Raw genomic sequence first — 20,610 nt, forward strand, 5'->3', positions numbered from 1 at the left:
GGACAGTCTTTACAGTTTCTGGATGAGTGGATGTCTTCGTGCCTTTTCAGCCATCCTCCCTAACATGCCTTATCTCCACAGACCCTTGTGAAGTGTTGGCTGGCAGAGCTCTGCAGTCTGTCTCTCCGGGAAATCTCTGAAAGACAGCTATTGCCTTTGGCCTGAAGGGACTGAGCAGCTTATACTATGGGGGGAGGGGGCGGCATTGGTGATGTTGGTTGACACCTCCCCCCCATCCCCTTTGTCATAGCAAGTAGCTGGACATGGATGCTAGCCTGAGTAATATCTCTGTTCCTAGGTGGGGAAGGACACAGCTTGATTTCCAAGCCAAGGCCAGCAACCCATGGAGATGGCTTGTATCTCCTGCTGCTCCCCCATCACCCACTCACACGAGGGATAATGTGAAATGAGGGGTGAAACAGCCTCCATAAGGGCCTTACATCTGGGCTGAGAATGCAGTGATGGCGTGAGGACCTGGCCACACATCAAGGATCCCGACAGCCAGTCTCACCCCAGGCCCACACGTGCACTGCTAGCAGCGACCCCCGCCCTCCAGGGAGAACCTGTTCTCGGACAGGGCCCCTCACGTCCTCACCTGCTGAGAGATGGCAGAGTGTCAGGCCTGTGCCGGGGACCAGCTGGTGGCAGGAGCAGCTGACAGTCGACAGACGAGAGGCTGCGTCAGGACCCTGCTGTGAGCTCGCCTGGAAGCACAACCAGAGATGGGTCACCAATGCGGCAGACAGCCCATCCCTCGAAGTCCTGTCCTCGCGGCCAGCAGCTGTCTCTCCTGGAGCAGGCCACAGGGGAGATGGTGAGCTAAAGGTGGGAAGAGAAGCCCCCAAGCTGACAAAGAGCACAAGGAAACATCCAGAGGCCACAGACCACCTCTGCCAAACAGAAACAGTTTATATTTTCTTAAATTCTGAAACAATATGCCCATTGTAGACAAATGTGAAGATGAAGAAAATTGGCTTCCCTGGTAGCTCAGATGGTAAAGCATCTGCCTACAATGCGGGAGACCTGGGTTCAATCCCTGGGTTGGGAAGATCCCCTGGAGGAGGAAATGGCAACCCACTCCAATACTGTTGCCTGGAAAATTCCATGGACGGAGGTGCCTGGTAAGCTATAGTCAATGGGATCGCAAAGAGTTGTACACGACTGAGCAACTTCACTTTACTTCCCTCCTCTGGGGCTTCCCATGGTGGCTCAGATGGCAAAAAGCCTTCCTGCAGGAGACTTGGGTTTGATCCCTGGGTCAGGAAGATCCGCTGGAGAAGGGAATGGCTGCCCACTCCAGTATTCTTGCCTAGAGAATCCCCATGGACAGAGGAACCTGGCGGGCTACAGTTCATGGGGTCACAAAGAGTCGGACACGACTGAGTGACTAACACACACTCCCTCTTCCAGAAAGGACGACTCTGGGACAATGGAACTCCCTCCCCCTGAACTCCTAGCACCCTGCCCTGCAGCATCCATCTCCTGGGATCCCAGTGTTGTTGTTGCTCAGTCCTATCTGACTCTTTGTGACCACATGGGCTGCAGCACGTCAGGCTTCCCTGTCCTTCACTATCTCCTGGAGTTTGCTCAAACTCATGTCCATTGAGTTGGTGATATCATCCAACCATCTCATTCTCTGTCGCCCCCTTCTTCTCCTACCCTCAATCTTTCTCAGCATCAGGGTCTTTTCTAGTGAGTTGGCTCTTCACATCATCAGGTGGCCAAAGTATTGGAGCTTTGGCATCAGTTCTTCCAATGAATATTCAGGGTTGATCTCCTTTCAGTATAGTTCAGTCGCTCAGTCATGTCCGACTCTTTGGGACCCCATGGACTGCAGCACGCCAGGCTTCCCTGTCCATCACCAACTTCTGGAGCTTGCTCAAATTCATGTTGATCAAGTTGGTGATGCCATTCAAACATCTCATCCTCTGTCATCCCCTTCTCCTTCTGCATTCAATCTTTCCCAGCATCAATGTCTTTCCAATGAGTCAGTTCTCATCAGGTGGCCAAAGTATTAGAGCTTCAGCTTCAGCATCAGTCCTTCCAATGACTATTCAGGATTGATTTCCTATAGGATTGACTGGTTTGATCTCCTTTCTGTTCAAGGGACTCTCAAGAGTCTTCTCCAACACCACAGCTCAAAAGCATCAATTCTTCAGTGCTCAGCTTTATGATCCAACTCTCACATCCATACTTAACTACTGGAAAACCCATAGCTTTGACTATACAGACATTTGTTGGCAAAGTAATGTCTCTGCTTTTTAATATGCTGTCTAGGTAGCTTTTCTTCCAAGGAGCAAGAGTCTTTTAATTTCATGGCTGCACTCACCATCTGCAGTGATTTTGGAACCCAAGAAAATAGTCTCTCACTGTTTCCACTGTTTCCCCATCTATTTGCCATGAAGTGATGGGACCAGATGCCATGATCTTGGTTTGTCTGAATGTTGAATTTTCAGCCAACTTTTTCACTCTCCTCTTTCACTTTCATCAGAGATCCTAAAGGAAATCCCAGAAACAAAGCAAAAACAAAGCCAGACTAGACTCACAATGCTGTTTATTCCCCAGGCTAGAGGGGCCTCCAAACGTGTTTTGGTTTGAGATGTTTGGCCAGTTGTGCGGCTTCACAGACACCAATGCCTTCTGTTTCAAGGCGATTGTTTCTTCCTGTCACAGTAATTTGTTACATCTAGACGTTTCTCATCCCCCAAAAGCTGTTAGGCTTTTATGGAGTCTTATCCTCATCTCCTTCCCTGTTTTGTTTTCTCATTCTCTGCTGTTAGAAAACCCTTTCGGGGCTGTAATTTGAAAAGATACATGCACCCCAGTGTTCACAGAAGTGCTATTTACAACAGCTAAGACATGGAAACGACATAAATGCCCATCAACAGAGGAATGGATAAAGAAGACGTGGTTCATACATACAATGGAGTATTACTCAGCCATAAAAAAGAATGAAATAATGCCATTTACAGCAACATGAATGAACCCAGAGATTATTGTACTAAGTTAAATAGGTCAGAAAGAGTTTACTGATACCAGTTATATGTGGACTCTAACATATAACACACATGAACTTACATTTGTGTAGAATATACAAAACAAATATGCATAAAATATACAAAACGAACTGACTCACAGACATAGAGGAGAGTCTTGTGGCTGCTGAGGGGACGGGGGAGGGATGGATTGGGAGTTTGGGGTTAATGGATGTAAATTATTATATATAGGATGGATAAACAACAAGGTCCTACTGTATAAAATAGGAAACTATAATCAATATCCCGAGATAAACCATAGTGGAAAAGAATTTTAAAAAGAACATATATATATTTGAACCACTTTGCTGTACAGCACAAATCAACACAACACTGTAAACATTAATAAATTTAAAAAAAGAAAATTCTTTTTGGCCTATTTCCTTGTTTTTTTTCACAGTCCTCTCGAGACCCACTTCCGTCTCTGTCTTCAAGCCACGGGTTTTCCAAGTGGGATCTCCACTGCTAGTTAGTTTCAGTCACTGTGGGGGCCCAGCGGGGTCCCAACTGGAGAAGCCAAGGAGGATCCAGCAGGGTTTCCACCAGGAATCCCCACTCCCACAATAATCTTCCAAAGGGAGCCAGACAGACGGACAGACATGTCCTAGAGACCCTCCAGATGAGGAGCCAGACAATGGCCATACCTAAGACTTCCATGGCCAGGGATGCTTCCTCGTGGAGCTGGTCCCACCTCAGCAACCCGGACCTCCACTTCCCTCTCTGCTCTGCAGAGAGATCCTGACATCCTAAGCCTTCCAAGCGAGGTGCGAGTCCACTGGCTCTCAGGCTTTGCTGTGCATCTGAGTCACGTGGGGTCCCAGCTGGTCCCCTTAGGGCACACACTCCATCAGCAGGGCAGGGAGGGACCCACAGCAGCAGCCCTGGGAGCTGGGGGGACAGGCGCAGGATCTCAGCCCCACCCAGGCCTGCGTGGAATCCACATTAACCCGAGTCATTCACATGTACCTTGTAGGTGGAGAAGCCCTCTGTTGGACTAGATCTTGAGCCCAAGACGAGACTTTCCCCAAGACACCTGAGATGGTAACGAAGGTGGCGGGTGGTGGGGTCACTGCTCTCCTGACCCTCAATGTGAGCCACAGTCCCTTCCAGCTTTGGGGACTCCTCTTTCAGACGATTAATTCCGGTGGCACTTTAAGAGACCACACATCAGGAAAAAGCTGCATTGATTTCATCCACTTGGCATTTGCAGACAGTGTCTTCCCTCTGCTGCTTGGAGCGTCTTTCAGATGTCAGCCCACCAGCCGCTCTGGTCCCTTGAGGGGCTATAGGATCATCGCTGCTTCTCAAAGGAGGACAGGTGTTCGTATGGCCAGGAACCCAGCTCTTCACTGGCTTCCTTGATCTGGTTGCTGAAACATGCTTTCTTTCTTTAACTGGAGGATAATTGTTCACAATGTTGTGTTACTTCCACTGTACAACACGTGAATCAGCTGTACGTATACATATATCCCCTCCCTCCTGGACCTCCCTCCCACCCGACCATCCCACGCCTCTAGGTCATCACAGAGCACCGAGCTGGGCTCCTCATGCTATACAGAAGCTTCCCACGAGCATCTATTTTACACATGGTAAAAAAACACTGCTTTTTAATAGCACTAAATGTTACCATGATGTTTTCCAAAGCTTTCCCCCCCCCCCCCCTGAGGAAAATATACTCATCCCTAAACAAAATGCTGTGGTCTCACTGTGGGGGCCTGAGAAGATCTACCAGGTGGCCATGGGCTGGGAGGAGCCCCTGGCGCACAGAGGTACATGGACGCCTGGGTTCCCAGAGCCAACACAACCCAGGTCCACGTGGACATGACTCTTGCCTGGGCAAGAGCAAATCCGAGCTTCAGAGCAGTGATGTTAATTATCCATGGCTGCTGTTGTTTCAGATCCTAAATGGAGCTAATTTAGCTCCTGGATGTGAAGCAGGGTAACTGCAGTCACATGCATTTGCTGACAGCAATGCTGGGCCTTGAGGAACAAGAGTCACAGTCTCTGTCGGGGGTGTCACACGTGGTTCCAAGCATCAGGTTGATGGATGTCTTCTTACACATGCAGCATATATTTCTAAGTGGATGTAGAACCAGAGGACTTGATGTGGACCGGAGCATATGTGTGGGTTTCTGTGAAAGACTCTGAGGCCAGGGGGCACGAGGCTTGCCTGTCCCCAGAGAGAGCTCAGGGGCCAGAGGAGAATAACTACAGCAGGACTGTAGGGTCATAGGTGTACACAAGCATCCAACAGAATCCACTCTCCCCTTTTCTCATTATAATATAATTGTAGCTGATAAAACAGATGCTCACATACTGAGGTATGGGGAGGTCATTATTGCTTACATACATGCATGACTTGAATTTTAGACTAGCTAAAGTAGACTGTTTGTGGCCAATCAAACCTACATTGTACAGCGGCTTTAAAAAAAATTTTCCCCCAAAAGTTTAAGTATCCTCTTGCATTTTCTGGCCCCTTTATTTTTTTCATTGCATTTTTGTTATTTTTATTTATTTTTAGGCTGTGCCATGTGGCACGCAGGATCTTAGTTCCCTGACCTGGGATGAAACCTGTGCCTCCTGTGTTGGGAGCTTGGAGTCTTAACCAGTGGACTTTCAGGGAAGACCCCAAACATCTGCTTTAAATATTAAAGAAAAGGGCACACTGACGATGTGAAAAATAAAGATTAAATGCCCCTCTTCCTGGGACACTAAGGCTGGGACTCCTTTGATAACAAAGACTCCCTTCCCAGGTGCCAAGGTCATGCCGCCTTGCTGTGTACGTGCTGGTCTATTTGTTTTTTAAACTTTGAAGGAATGTATCCACAACTTGTTTAATGTTCTTTGTTCTGACAAGATATAAAAGTGTGCTGAATACCTTGAGAGGCTGTCTTCTGGGCTATATCTTCAGTACGGCTTCAATAGAATTCTTTCCTATTCCTATTATAGATTGTTTATTGATTATTTTCAGTGACATGGCCATGACCTCGACTTTCTCCAGCATCTCCAGCAGGTAGGCGTGGCTTTGTGAGTTTTCTCATCAGTGGAAAATGAGTGGAAAGACAGGCTGCCACTTCCCGCCTGGGCCTTAGAATACTGCGTGCGTGTGTGCGTGTGTGTGAGTGTGCGTGTGTGCCTCCACACACCTTCCCCACTCCATAATCTGGACCACAGATGTGTCGGCAATCAGCCAGGGCAGGCAAAGACAGGCCCCTGGGCAGCAGTTCCCCAAGCAGGATCCCTGGACCAACAGCCTTAGGATCACCTGGGAGCTTGTCAGAAATGCAAATTCTCAAGCCCTACTCAGACCTCCTGAGTGGGAGTGCAAAATGGTTTAACCAGCCCTTCAGGGGGTTGCAGTGCTCAGGAGAAACTAAGGACTACAGCCCAGAGGCAGGAGTGGGAAACAGATTATAAGAAGCCTGTGTCTCTGACATGCACTTACAGCTCAGCTGCCCCATCCAGCTGGGCTGCTCACCTCTGGCCTTGGAGGTGATGGAGAGAAACAGTTCTATGCATTTTACATCCCTGTCTTTCTGGGGCTCTCTGTTCCAGCAGCTTTGCATCTCCCTAACCAATGGTGGTGATTTAGTCACTAAGTCATGTCCAACTCTTGTGATCCCATGGAATATAGCCTGCCAGGCTCCTCTGTCCATGGGCTTCTCCAGGCAAGATACTGAAGCGGGTTGCCATTTTCTTCTCCAGGGAATCTTCCCAACTCAGGGATCGATCGCACATCTCCTGTATTGGCAGGTGGTCTCCTGCGTTGCTGGCAGATTCTTTACCACTGGGGCACCAGGTAAATGTTTCAGTACAAGCCTGTAGACTGTGCAAGGGAAACACTGTGGCCTTGAAAAGACTTTCGAGTCTTGAGACAAAAGTACTAACTTAATGCTGAGAACTACACAACATTAAGACGACTCAAAGAAATGGAAAGAGGAGTCAATATTGCTAAAATGGTCACACTTCCCAATCTATAGAGTTAATGTGATCCCTATCACATTATCCATGATATTTTTCACAGAACTAAGGCAAATAATCCTAAGATTTACATGGAACCATAAAAGGCCCAGAATTGCCAACGTGATGCTAAGGAAAAAGAACAAAGTTGAAGGCATAATCCTCCCAGACTTCAGGCAATATTACAAAGCTACAGTAATCCAAACAGCATGGTATTGGCATAAAAACAGACAAATGGACCAATGGAACAGCATACAGAGACCAGAAATGAACTTTACACACTTACAGTATATTAATTTTTAAAGAAGGAGGCAAAAATATATGATGGGGAAAAGACAATCCTTCAGCAAGTGGGGTTGGAAAAGTTATCTGCATGTAAATCAGTGAAGCTAGAAAACATCCTCACATCATAAAAATAAACTCAAAATGGCTTAAAGACTTAAATGTAAGACATGACACCACAAAATTCCTAGAAGAAAACAGAGATGAAACATTCTTTGACAAAAAATCACACCAATGTTTTCTTAGGTCTGTCTCCCAAGGCAATAGAAATAAAAGCAAAAATAAGGAAATGGGACCCAATCAAACTTACAAGCTTTTGCACAGCAAAAAAAAAAAAAATGAAAAGACAACCTATCGAATGGGAGAAAATACTTGCAAATGATGCGGCCAACAGGGTTTTATCCCCCAAATACACAAATAGCTCACACAGTTCAACAACCAAAAAACAACCTAATGGAAAAATGAGCAAAAAACCTAAAGAGACATTTCTCTAAAAAGACATACAGATGGCCAATAAGCTCATGAAAAGAACTCATCATCGCTAACAATTAAAGAAATGCAAGTAAAAACCACAACGAAGTATCACTTAACACTGGTCAGACTGGCCATCAGTAAAAAGTCTACAAATAATACGTGTTGGAGCAGGTGTGGAGATAAGGGAATTCTCTTGCACAGTTGGCGGGGATGTAAACCAGGCCAGCCACTATGGAAAACAACACGGAGGCTCCTCAGAAAACTAAAAATAGAGCTGAAACGTGACCCAGCAGTCCCACTGCTGGGCACACGCCTGGACAAACTCCAATTCAAAAGGATACACGCTCTGCTGTGTTCACAGCAGCACTACTTACAGTAGCCAAGACATGGAACCAACCTAAACGTCCATTAACAGATGCGTGGACACAGAAGGTGTGTACACAGGTGAAATGAACAGCACTTGGCCATTAAAAAATGAAAGGACGCCACTGGCAACGACATGGATGAGCCTAGAGATCATCATACGAAGCAAAGTAAGTTAGAAAGAGAACGACAAATACCGTATGGTATCACTTACATGTGGGATCTAAAATACAATACAAACAAACGTATCTACAAAACAGAATCAGACCCACAGATACAGGTGAGACTTGTGGTTGCCAAGGGGTGGGGAGGGAAGGACTGGGGCTTTGGGATTAGTAGATGCCAATTATAGCATTATATATAGAATGGATAAGCAACAAGGTCCCACTGTCCAGCACAGGGAATGATATTTAATATTCTGCGATAAACCATAATGGAAAAGAATATGAAAAACAGTATATATGTAAAACTGACTTGCTTTGCTGTATAACAGAAATTAACACAAGCTTGTGAATCAACTATAAGTCAATAAATTTTTTTTTTTTTTTTTTTACTAACTTGAGAAATTCTATTTAGAAAACCCAATACAAGGAGGCATCGATTATAGCAAGGATTCCACCATGAGAAGCTGTGTTCATGTCTGGATGACATTTCTGGGCACAGACCGGTGGGGTCAGCCTGCTGAGTCTCCGGGGTGCTCAGGAAAGAATCAGATCACTGGAGAGAGAGCCCCAGAATAACCCTGGATTAATAGCCAGGCCTGGGGCTGGAGCCAGTTTCCAGTCCCACATGGTGTCTTCACGTAGATTTGCTCTCTGATCCAGTCCCCACAGGTTAAAGGGGCTACAGGTAGAATGTAAGGAAGTCACTTTGTCACCCTGAGATCCTGTCCGATGCTTGACCCACAGGTGACAATGCTTCTGGCATGAAAACTGGGGAGAGGCTCTCCCGACATTCAGAGTCATCATCTAGGATCCCTTCTCCTCAGCTTTTGGATAAACTGGTTCACAATTGTCACCAAGATATCACGCAGAGTGCACCTTGTGGAGTATCTCATCCCTCATCCGCCCCCCACAATAACGCAGGTCACATCTGCTTCAAAACAAAGGATCACTAAATCACCCCAAGATTCACAACTGCTAAAGTGGCAGAGGGCGCAGACTTCTATATGTATATATGGAAGCCCAAGTGGTGTGTTTAGCCTCACATGACAACCTTTGCTCTTTCTCAGTCATTTTGGGATGGAGATGACGTCTGGACCACTGGAGGGCAGTGGCAGAGAAGCAGGTGCTGTTACACGTACTGGATCACTTGAGCTCCACGTCTTCATGGGAACAGGTCCCCTTGGTCCTCTGAGAAGGGGCAGGGCCACTCCCGCTCCTACTAGAGCTACTTTGCAAATTAAATACAGTTGTAGTCAAGCTTGGTGCATTTTACAATCTGGGTCTCAATTACTCAATTTACATCTTGATTGCCTGATATCATCTGCCTGATCTAATAATAATCACACTGAGGCTAACCAGACACAGGGTAAGAATCGTTCAGCATGGTATGTAGTGGAGTAGATTTGAGACAAAGGGTCCTTAGGAGAAACACGCTGAGTCTGAACGGTGCTGGAGCCTGCTGGTTACCAGTCCCCTGGTGACTGCCCTTTTTATCTGGTCCCGGTCCCATCACTTCATGGCAAATAGATGGGGAAACAGTGGAAACAGTGGCTGACCTGTTATTATTTTTCTGGGCTCCAAAATCACTGCAGATGGTGACTGCAGCCATGCAATTAAAAGACGCTTACTCCTTGGAAGGAAAGTTATGACCAACCTAGACAGCATATTAAAAAGCAGAGACATGACTTTGTCAACAAAGGTCCATCTAGTCAAGGCTACAGTTTTTCCAGTGGTCATGTATAGATGTGAGAGTTGGACTATAAAGAAAGCTGAGCGCTGAAGAATTGATGCTTTTGAACTGTGGTATTAGAGAAGACTCTTGAGAGTCCCTTGGAGAGCAAGGAGATCCAACCAGTCCATCCTAAAGGAGATCAGTCCTAGGTGTTCATTGGAAGGACTGATGTTGAAGCTGAAACTCCAATACTTTGGCCATCTGATGTGAAGAGCTGACTCATTGGAAAAGAGCCTGATGCTGGGAAAGACTGAGGGCAGGAGGAGAAGGGGTCGACAGAGGATGAGATGACTGGATGGCATCACGGACTCAATGGACATGAGTTTGGGTGGACTCCGGGAGTTGGTGATGGACAGGGAGGCCTGGTATGCTGCGGTTCATGGGGTTGCAAAGAGTCAGACATGACTGAGCGACTGAACTGAAGTGAACTAAAGCCAAAAAAAACTAGAGAAGGTTGGCAGACCAGCTGTCATATTTAAGAGCACTTGATGAACTGGTGCAAAATAAACAAAAGATTCATCTTCCCTGTGATCCTCCAGCCCAGACACTCCCCAAGTTTTTCTTTGGCCCTTTCAGATGGAGTCCAAAGTCTTACTTGACAGGAACAAGTATTAAAAGGTCGAATATAGAGCGGCTTTCCTGGTGGTTCAGTGGTTAAGAACCCACCTGCCAATACAGGGGACATGGGTTCCAGAACTTCAAGATCGCTCATGCCTTGGAGGAACGGTGCTCGTGCTCTAGACCCCGTGCCTGGCAACTAGAGAAGCCACCACAGTGAGAAGCTAGGGAGTAGCCCCCACTCATGGCAACTAGAGAAAGCCCCCGCACAGCAACGAAGACCCAGTGCTGCCAAAAAGTAAATAAATTATTTATTTAAGAGTCTAATGGTGCTCTACTGCTTTTACACTGTGGGCCTCCCTGGTGGCTCAAACAATAAAGAATCCACCTGCAACACAGGCGTCCCAGGTTCGATCCCTGGGTTGGGAAGATCCCCTGGAGTTGGGAATGGCAACCCACTCCAGTATCCTTGCCTGGAGAATCCCATGCACAGGCTCTCAAAGAGTCGGACTCGACTGAATGACTAAGCACAGTTTTACATCAGCCCTCACAGAGCATGAAGTCACCTCTTTTCTGCCTGCTGGGTTACATGTCCAAGCTGCTTAAGCTGGACCATGATGCTGAGATGCTGAAGGAGGCAGGAGGGTTGGTGTCACAGCCGGAAATCTGAAGATGCTGCAACCGCTGGCTGGCTCTGAAGATGGGAGGGGGACCTCAAGGAAGACATGTAGCCTCTAGAGGCTGGAAAAGACAAGAAACTGGGCTTTGGCTTAGGGTCTCCAGGCAGGGCTGGTTTCTTCTGAGGACCCTCTCTGTGGCCCGCAGGTGGCTGCCTTCTCGCTGTGGCCTCAAACGGTCTTTGCTCGGTGTGTGACGGTGTCCTAACTTCTTTTTATAAAGACACCACATGACCCCATTAATTAGCTCTTTAAAAGCCTATCTCCAAACAAAGTCATTCTGAATTTCGTGTGGCACACAATTCCGCTCATTACCCTTTACCCTCTGGGTCCCCCCAAACTCACGTCCTTCCTACAAGAAAATAAATTCATCCCATCCCAACAGGCCAAAAGTCTTAATCTATTTCAGCATCGACTTGAAGTCCAAACTCTCATCTAAATGTCATCTAAATCAAGTGTGGGTAAGAACTTGAGTTGTGATTCATCTGGAAGAAAAAATGCCTCTCCAGCTGTGAACCTGTGAAATCAGACAAGTTATCTGCTTCCAAAATACCACAGTGACAGGCATAAGACAGACATCCCCATTCTAACAGGGAGACGTCAGACAGGAGAACAGGGTCACGTGGCCCAGGTAAGCCTTTAGAAAGAGCCTGGTGTAGGTCAGACTGTGTCGCACCCCACTTTGACATGACATTATTTCAACAGAAAAGCTCCTTTCCAAAATGGAAAGTGGCTGACAGAAGATGATACTTTCGAGTTTTCCATGTAATTCTTGATTGAGAAAAGGATAAATGCTCTCATATGTCTGCTCCTAGCATTATTTAAGAAGAACAAATTTTCTGTAGGCATTCTTAGGGCAAACCATTCATTTTCACATTTCTGGAGAATTCATCTTTTCAAAAAAAAATAAGATGATTTTGTTAGAAAGCATCAATATTTTACTCTATATTGTGTGTGTGCATATGTCAATTATTTCCAGTATTATTAGTTTCCTATGAGAGTTAAGGAGTAAAACAGATCAAATAAGATTTCTTTGTTATCTTCGGCTCCATCACCGTTCCGTCTCACCTTTAGCAACCTGCTATTAGTCTTGGTCAAGGGTGCTATTTACAAACTGGCTCTTGAACACCAGAGATGAGGACAGAGAGTAAACTGTGGCTCTTGGGAAAACCCGTAACACACTGGTGGCTCTCTTGAACCTAGGGAAGAACTGGCCTTGAAAGCAGCTCCTCGCAGGGGAGCGGCACATGTATAATGACATGTATCCACAATCACAGAATCTAACAGAATAGTCTCACCGCCAAAAAACTCTTCCAAGAATTTGTCCAAACCCATGGAATGTACGAAACCAAGAATAAACCCAGATGTCAACTGTGGGCGTTGGGTGATGATGTGTGTCAGTGTCTGTTTATAACTGTAGCTGTGCCTGATTTGTTGAGGACGCTGATAGCGGGGAGGCTGTACACACGTGGGGGTGGGGGTCCCTGGGAACTCTGTACCTTGTGCTCAGTTCTGCTGTGAACCTAAAACTGCTCTTAAAAAACAGTCAGTTAAAAAAGAAATCCTCAGCGTTCTGGCAGTCCCTGGCAACCACTTGTCTTTTTATTGTCTCCATAACGTTGTCTTTTCCAGAATGTCAAATAGTTGGAATCATACAGTATATGACCTTTTCAGATTGGCTTGTTTTACTTGGTAATATGCATTTAAGACTCTTCCATGTCTTATAGATGGTCAATGGGCACATGAAAAGCTGCTCAACATTGCTAATCATTAGAGAAATGCAAATCAAAGCTACAATGAGGCATGACTACACATTGGTCAAAATGGCCATCATTAAAGTCTACAAAACCACAAAGGCTGGAGAGGGTGTAGACAAAAGGGAACCCTCTACACTGCCGGTAAGTTGGTGCAGCTACTATGGAGAACAGTATGGAGGTTCCTCAAAACACTAACTCAAAAAGATAAGTGCACTCCTATGTTCATTGTTTGTAGTAGCACTATTTATAATAGCCAAGACATGGAAGCAGTCTAAATGTCCACTGACAGATGAATGGATAAAGAAGATGTGCTACATATAGAAAATGGAATACTACTAAACCATAAAAAGAACAAAATAATGCCATTTGCAACAACACAGATGCAACTAGAGATTATCACACTAAGTGAAGTCAAAAGAGAAAGACAAATACCATATGATATCACTTATATGTGGAATATGACATATGACACAGATGAACCTATCCACAAAAGATAAAGTTCACAGACAGAGAGGAGACTTGTAGCTGCCAAGGGAAAGGGAGAGAAGGGGTAGGGTGGACTGAGTTTAGAGTTAGTAGATGCAAACTGGGCTTCCCAGATGGTGCAGTGGTAAAGAATCCTCCTGCCAATGCAGGAGATGCAAGACACGTGGGTTCGATCCCTGGGTCAGGAAGATCCCCTGCAGGAGGAACTGGCAACCCACTCCAGTATTCTTGCCTGGAAAATTCTATGGACAGAGGGATCTGTGGGCTACCATCTATGGGGTCACAAAGAGTCGGACATGACTTAGTGATTAAACAACAACAACTTCACGTCTTGATCTTGAAAGAAAAAGAAAAACACAGTAATGCAATTTTCCTTCTAGAAGAAGAGAATTTGTAAGACCAAATGACAACTCAAAGTCAGCTGTCTTTATAAAGAGGATGGAAAGGGGCTCCCTTGGTGGTCCAGTGGTTAAGACTCAACCTTCCAAAGCAGGGGACGCAGGTTCAATCCCTGGTTGGGGAACTAAGATCCTACATTATCTCTGAGGCAGCAAAGCTTGTGTGCAACAACTAGGGAAATCCATGCGCTGCAACAAAGACCCAGCACAACCAAAATTTAAAAAATAATAATTTTTTTAGGAAGAAAGGAAGAACTGACACCGACTAACAGGGCCAATCCTTTGTCATGTGCATTAACGGGATTTCTCCAAGGCAGTTACTCATACTTTGCAGACAGAATGTTTTGTGGGGCTCAAGTGAACTATGCATGGAGGAGAAAATGTTATCAGCAGTGGAAGGAAAAAAAAAAAAAAACACGTCACATTTAAAAAGCCTGAAAATAATCTGGGTATTTTCCAAGGAAAAAGAGTCTGACCTGAGTTTTTCTTTAATGTATCAACACCCTGCTGAAGATCCCAGTAAAAGCAGTTGTTTGTGGAGAGTAGTCCTCAAGGAAAGGAAGTGGTGGCAATCGGCAGGGCTGGGGCTGGAGGCAAGCAGAGATAAATTCTCTGTTCCCAGCAGCCAAAGGAGCCACAGCCCCCGGGAGATGCTGAGCTGATCTGACCTGTGCCAGCTTCCCTACATGAAGCACTGGAGGAGAAAAAGCTCCTCCTGTACCAAATGGCTGGACCATACTGGGAACGCTCTGAGCCATGTCTGAGTAAGACAGTGGGCCGGGGAGGCTGGCTCTGGCTATTTCTCCTTTTAATCAGAAGTCAACTGGCTGTTGTGAAGAGGCATTTGAGATGGGAAAAGTCCAACTGAGAAAAGACTATAAAAAGCAAGAAAATGGGGACCTCCCTGGTGATCCAGCAGTTAAGACTTCCTCTTCCAATGCAGGGGGTGTGGGTTCAATCCCTGGTCAGGGAACTAACATCCCACATGCCTTACAGCCAAAAAATTAAAAAGCATAAAGCAGAAGCAATATTGTAACAAGCTCAATAAAGACATTTTTTTTTTAAAGTAAGGAAATGATACAAGTGGTCCAGCTCACATACAAAATCTCTGTAAGTAAATAGAGAAGGATGCAAAGATCAATGTCCTGTGAACAGCTAGGGACTTGGCCATACAAGGGACTCCCCCCAATCTCTCCTTTGCTATTCACCTGAAACCATCACACTGTTGATTGGCTATTACATGCATGTTAAGTCACTTCAGTTGCGTCTGACTCTTTTCAGTCCTATGGGCCATAGCCTGCCCAGGCCCCTGTGCCCATGGGATTCTCCAGGCAAGAATACTGAAGCGTGTTGCCATTTCCTTTTTCAGGAGATCTTCCTGACCCAGGGATCGAACCCACGTCTCTTATGTCTCCTGCACTGGCAGGCGGGTTCTTTATCACTAGCACCACCTGGCAAGCCCCAATACAGAATAAAAAGTTAAAAAAAAAACAGTACCCTAATCTGATAAGCAGATAAAATGAAGCTCTGCTCAAACAAAGGCTCACCTGGGGATGGGAGGAGACTCCAAAGCAGAGAGGGGTGGGGAGGTGGGGCCAGTGTGATGGCGCAGTTCACCCCACTGATCGCTAACTAGTTCCCACTTGGCCAGGGAGGGTGAGGGACCAACAGCCAGGTTCAGAACTGCCCTCTACACCTACCTGGGGAAGACCCCTCCCCTGAGGGTCCGCACTCACTGCCTGTGGAAGAAAGGAAAGCTGCTTAGAGAGTCTTCCTGCTCTGAGGCCAGCGGCTGATGCAGGAAAGCAATGAGGAAAACGTCGACAGCAAAGATATTTCTCCACGGGACTCGCCAGGCAAGAAAACCGGAGTCGGCAGCTGTTCTCTTCTGCAGGGATCTTCCCAACCCAGGGATCGAACCCGGTCTCCTGCACTGCAGGGAGATTCCTAACTGTCTGAGCCACCAGGGAATTCCTGCATATTTAGAACGTTTACCTTAAGAAGACACTGTTAATGAACAGTGTGTTAGAAACGGAAGGGATTTCACAAACCCTGGTTTCAGTAGTTTAAGCATACGGGTCCCTTCCAAAACAATACTAGAAATGAAAAATGCAGCTCCCTTTATGGCAGTACTTATTCATTTATATACTTGGCTGCATAAGGTCTTAGTTGTGGCAGGCGGGATCTTCAGTGGCAGCATGCCAGGTCTAGTTCCCTGACCGAGGTCTCCTGTATTGGGAGTGCAGAGTCTCCCTGGACCACCAGGGAAGTCCCCTTTATGTCAGTACTTTTGATAACCACTGACTCAGGAGATATAAAATGATCTAAAGAACTCAGTAATAGACTGAGATTCATTGTTACCTTATCACTGTGCAGGAAGCATCACTATGAACAAAGCTAGTGGAGGTGATGGAATTCCAGCTGAGCTATTTCAAATCCTATAAGATGATGCTGTTAAAGTGTTGCACTCAATATGCCAGACAATTTGGAAAACTCAGCAGTGACCACAGGACTGGAAAGGTCAGTTTTCATTCTAATCTCAAAGAAAAGCAATGCCAAAAATACTTCAAGTTAGGCTTTGACAGTAGGTGGCCTGAGAACTTCCAGATGTTCAAGCTGGATTTAGAAAAGGCAGAACCAGAGATCAAATTGCCAACATCCACTGGGTGATAGAAAAAGCAAAGGAATTCCAGAAAAATGTCTATTTCTGCTTCACGGACTATGCTAAAGCCTTTGACTGTGTGGATCACAACAAACTCCGGAAAATTCTTAGAGATGGGAATACCAAACCACTTTACCAGTCTCCTGAGAAACCTATATGCAAGTCAAGAAGCAACAGTTAAAACCAGACATGGAACAAGAGACTGGTTCAAAATTGGGAAAGGAGTACATCAAGGCTGTATATTATTATCCTGCTTATTTAACTTACATGCAGAGTACATCATGTGAAATGCCAGGCTGGATCAATCACAAGCTGGAAACAAGATTGCTGGGGGAAATATCAACTATCTCAGATATGCAAATAATATTCTAATGGCACAAATCAAAGAGGAACTAAGGGGCCTCTTGATGAGAATGAAGGAGGAGAGTGAAAAGCTGGCTTAAAACTCAACATTCAAGAACTAAGGTCATGGCATCTGGTCCCATCACCTCACAGCAAATAGATGGAGAAAAAGTGGAAACAGTGACAGATTCTACATTCTTGGGTTCCAAAATCACTGTGGATGGTGACTGCAGCCATGAAATTAAAAGACGCTTGCTCCTTGGAAGAAAAGCTATGACAAACCTAGACAGAACATTAAAAAGCAGAGACATCACATCCATATAGACAAACCTATGTTTTTCCAGTAGTCATATACAGATGTGAAAGTTGGACCATAAAGAAGGCAGAGTGCCAAAGAATTGATCCTTTCAAATTGTGGTGCTAGAGAAGATTCTTGAGAGTTCTTAAACTGCAAGGAGATCAAACCAGTCAATCCTAAAGGAATCAACCCTGATCATTCATTGGAAGAACTGATGCTGAAGCTCCAATACTTTGGCTACCTGAAGCAAAGAGTTGACTCACTGGAAAAACTCTGATGCTGGAGAAGATTGAGGACAGGAGGAGAACAGGGCGACAGGATGAGATGGTTGGATGACATCATCGATTCAATGAAAATGAGTTTGAGCAAACTCTGGGAGACAGTGAAGGACAGGGAAGCCTGGCATGCTGTAGTCCATCAGGTTGCAAAGAGTCGGACACAACAGCAACAATTCAAAAGCACAGCATCCTGTGTTCAGTCTACAGGGTTCCCGGTGGAGATGCGAATTTAGAGAACTCTTGCAGTAATTCTAGGTACCACCCTGAGGAAGCTGCAGGCTGGCAGAGGGGTGGTAACTTAAGTCCCTTAACTTCCTTTAACCAGCCAGTCAGTGGTTGATTATCTGGCCTCACTACACTGCTCGGGTAATAGCTAGGGATCTTTCCTTTCACTTCCATCTCAGGGACCCTGAGGGTCCTTCCTTTCCCTAAACAGGCGAGTCCAGACTAGGGTGTAGAAGGAGAATATTCTGACACTTCGTCTGTGCTTTATTTCCATGCTTCCCTGTTCAGTTCAGTTGTTCAGCTACGTCTGACTCTTTGCAACCCCATGGACTGCAGCACGCCAGGCTTCCCTGTCCATCACCAACTCTTGAGCTTGCTCAAACTCACGTCCATTGAGTCAGTGATGCCATCCAACCATCTCATCCTCTATCGTCCACTTTTCCTCCTGCCTTCAATCTTTCCCAGCATCAGGGTCTTTTCCAATGTGTCAGTTCTTTGCATCAGGTGGCCAAAGTACTGGAGCTTCAACATCAGTCCTTCCAACGAATATTCAGGACTGATTTCCTTTAGAATTGACTGGTTGGATCTCCTTGCTGTTCAAGGGACTCTCAAGAGTCTTCTCCAACACCACAGTTCAAAAGCATCAGTTCTTTGGAGCTCCGCTTTCTTTACAGTGCAACTCTCACATCCATACATGACTTCTGGAAAAACCATAGCTTTGACTAGACGGACCTTGTCGGTAAAGTGACATCTTTGGTTTTTAATATGCTGTCTAGGTTGGTCATAGCCTTTCTTCCAAGAAGCAAGCGTCTTTTAATTTCATGGCTGCAGTCACCATCTGCAGGGATTCTGCTTCCCTGTACTTAAGCCGTCTCAGTCGGCCAGAGGCATCCACAATGCCTGCTCGGGAGCTAGGATTATTAAGGCGAGAAGAGAAAGAGAGGTGTTTTGCTTTTCACTTGAAAGTAGATTCTGAAAGCCCTCCTCAGAAAGGAGTTTTGGGTGCCAACCGTTTGAACTGTACTAGGGAGTCTCTCATCTGTGTGCTCAGTCCTTCCATCATGTCCGACTCTTGCAACCCCGCTGACTGTAGTCCATCAGGCTCCTGTGTCCATGGACTCTCCAGCAAGAATACTGAAGTGGGTTGCCATTTCCTACTCCAGGGGATCTTCCTGACCTAGAGAGCAAACCCTGGTCTCCTGCATTGACAGGCAGATTGATTATCGCTGCGCCGCCTGGGAAGCCCCTCTCATCTATGCGAGGACCCCAAAGGCACCTAGAAAGGGAGCAGAGAAAGGCTGGGACTGACCTGTCTCTGGACCCCTGTGTTGAGAGAGAAGGTGAGCAGAACAAGACAACCCAGGGGCCTGGGGGGCGTGTGTAAGGAGAGCAGTCAGCACTGAGAAGCAGACCTTCCTCGTCGCAGTGGGAGACCAGGCATGCAGCAACCTTCGCATGTCTCATCAATAACCAAGGGTGCTTCCTGACTCCAGAGCAAACAAGGGCGCCACCTGCAGGGTGCTCAGGACCATGGGGTGCTGCTCGCTGCGGGAAGGGAGTTGGGAGGGGATGTCTGTGTTCTAAGGTCAAGTATGCACTGTGCGGGAGCAGGTCTTCAGGGCGAGTAGCTGATTTCCCCATCGAGGAGGCTATCTCGTGAAACTGATGCATGCAGGCATCCTCGAGTTTCCGGAAAACCTGAGCTCCTGCAGGTGGTGTTTGCTGGGAGTTACATCTCCTGGCTCCGGGGGAGGGGTGGGGGAAGTGGGAGAGACCAGCCTGGGAAATGGGCCTCTGGGATGCTTGGGCAAGCTGGGGGTGATCAGACGCAAGGAAGAAGGACCCACAGAGACCATCAGAGGTTTGTAAAACTCAAAAGACAATCCTGGGGGCTTCCCTGGTGGCTCAGTGGTAAAGAATCCACCTGCCAATGCAGGAGACATGGGTTTGATCCCTGATCTGGGAAGATCCCACATGCCACAGAGCAACTAAGCCTGTGCTGTAGAGTCTAGGAGCCACAACTGTTGACCCTCCCCTCCACTGCCTGCCTCTTCCACTCTGCATTCCTCACACTTGGAACATGCAGTGAGGAAAAATCAGCAGAACAGATAGTGAGGACTGTGAAAAAGAGAGAGAGAGAGAAGCCCCACTAGGGGCACGTTTCACAATGAAAACCAGAGGGAGCCCAGGCTGGACCCGGGCCCTGGGCCAATCTGTGGGCGGCTTAGGTGAGTTGCCATGGTTACCGTGAAGCCTGGCCAGGGGCCACCAGAGCTTGGGGGTGAATAGAGGGTGACCAGGAGGTTCTGGAAACACAGAAAACAGAGACTCACCCTTGGGGAGAGACACGTTCTCATTGAAGGCTAATAAACCGTCATCCCCGACGTCAGCGAGTGGTGAGAGGTGGCGTGAGCAGCCTCGGATCAAACCCGCCACATCAGGGGGACCAAGGAATCGTAAACAAGGAGCAGAGCTGCAACTGCTCCAACGGCAGAGAGAATGAGTCATCCAGGGAAGCGGGGTGGTGGTGGTTTGCTGTGGCTTCGAAGAGGGGCGGGCTGAGCAGGCTCAGGGACTGCTGGGCAGCGGGGTGGGTCCCTTCTAAGGGATAAGAGAACTTGCAGTAGAAACAGCATGTATTCTATAGAATCGCTTTTGTTTTGTCCCAAACTTTGCATCTGTTCTCTGAAGCCTCACTACTTGGTTTCCCTTCTACCCACCAGGTGGGCAGTCTCACCCACCACCTGTTACCACCTGGGTACCAGTGGCTGTGGTTCCATCTGCAGCCAGACTTCTGCTCCCCTGGAGGGCAGCTCTCCCTGCCCTCCATCTCCTACTCACTCCTCACAGCAGGCGCAGAGCACCAGGGCTGGGCCCTGCTAAATCCTGCATCTGCTGAACACCTGCCCCGGGGCCTGC

General features: G+C 46.8%; 1 protein-coding gene across 2 annotated transcripts in view; it reads right to left on the minus strand.

The window, feature by feature from the left end:
- The window catches only part of GNG4 (G protein subunit gamma 4), an 81,145-nt gene that overhangs the window by 39,899 nt on the left and 20,636 nt on the right, over positions 1-20,610 (minus strand). For both annotated transcript variants that reach the window (XR_009734197.1, XM_061404904.1), the window contains one exon: positions 596-704. The gene's annotated coding sequence lies outside the window, so the exon portion shown is untranslated. The remainder of the gene's footprint in view (positions 1-595; positions 705-20,610) is intronic.

The sequence above is a fragment of the Bos javanicus genome, chromosome 28 (genome assembly GCF_032452875.1).
Source record: "Bos javanicus breed banteng chromosome 28, ARS-OSU_banteng_1.0, whole genome shotgun sequence".
In the NCBI taxonomy this organism is placed as follows: Eukaryota; Metazoa; Chordata; class Mammalia; order Artiodactyla; family Bovidae; genus Bos; species Bos javanicus.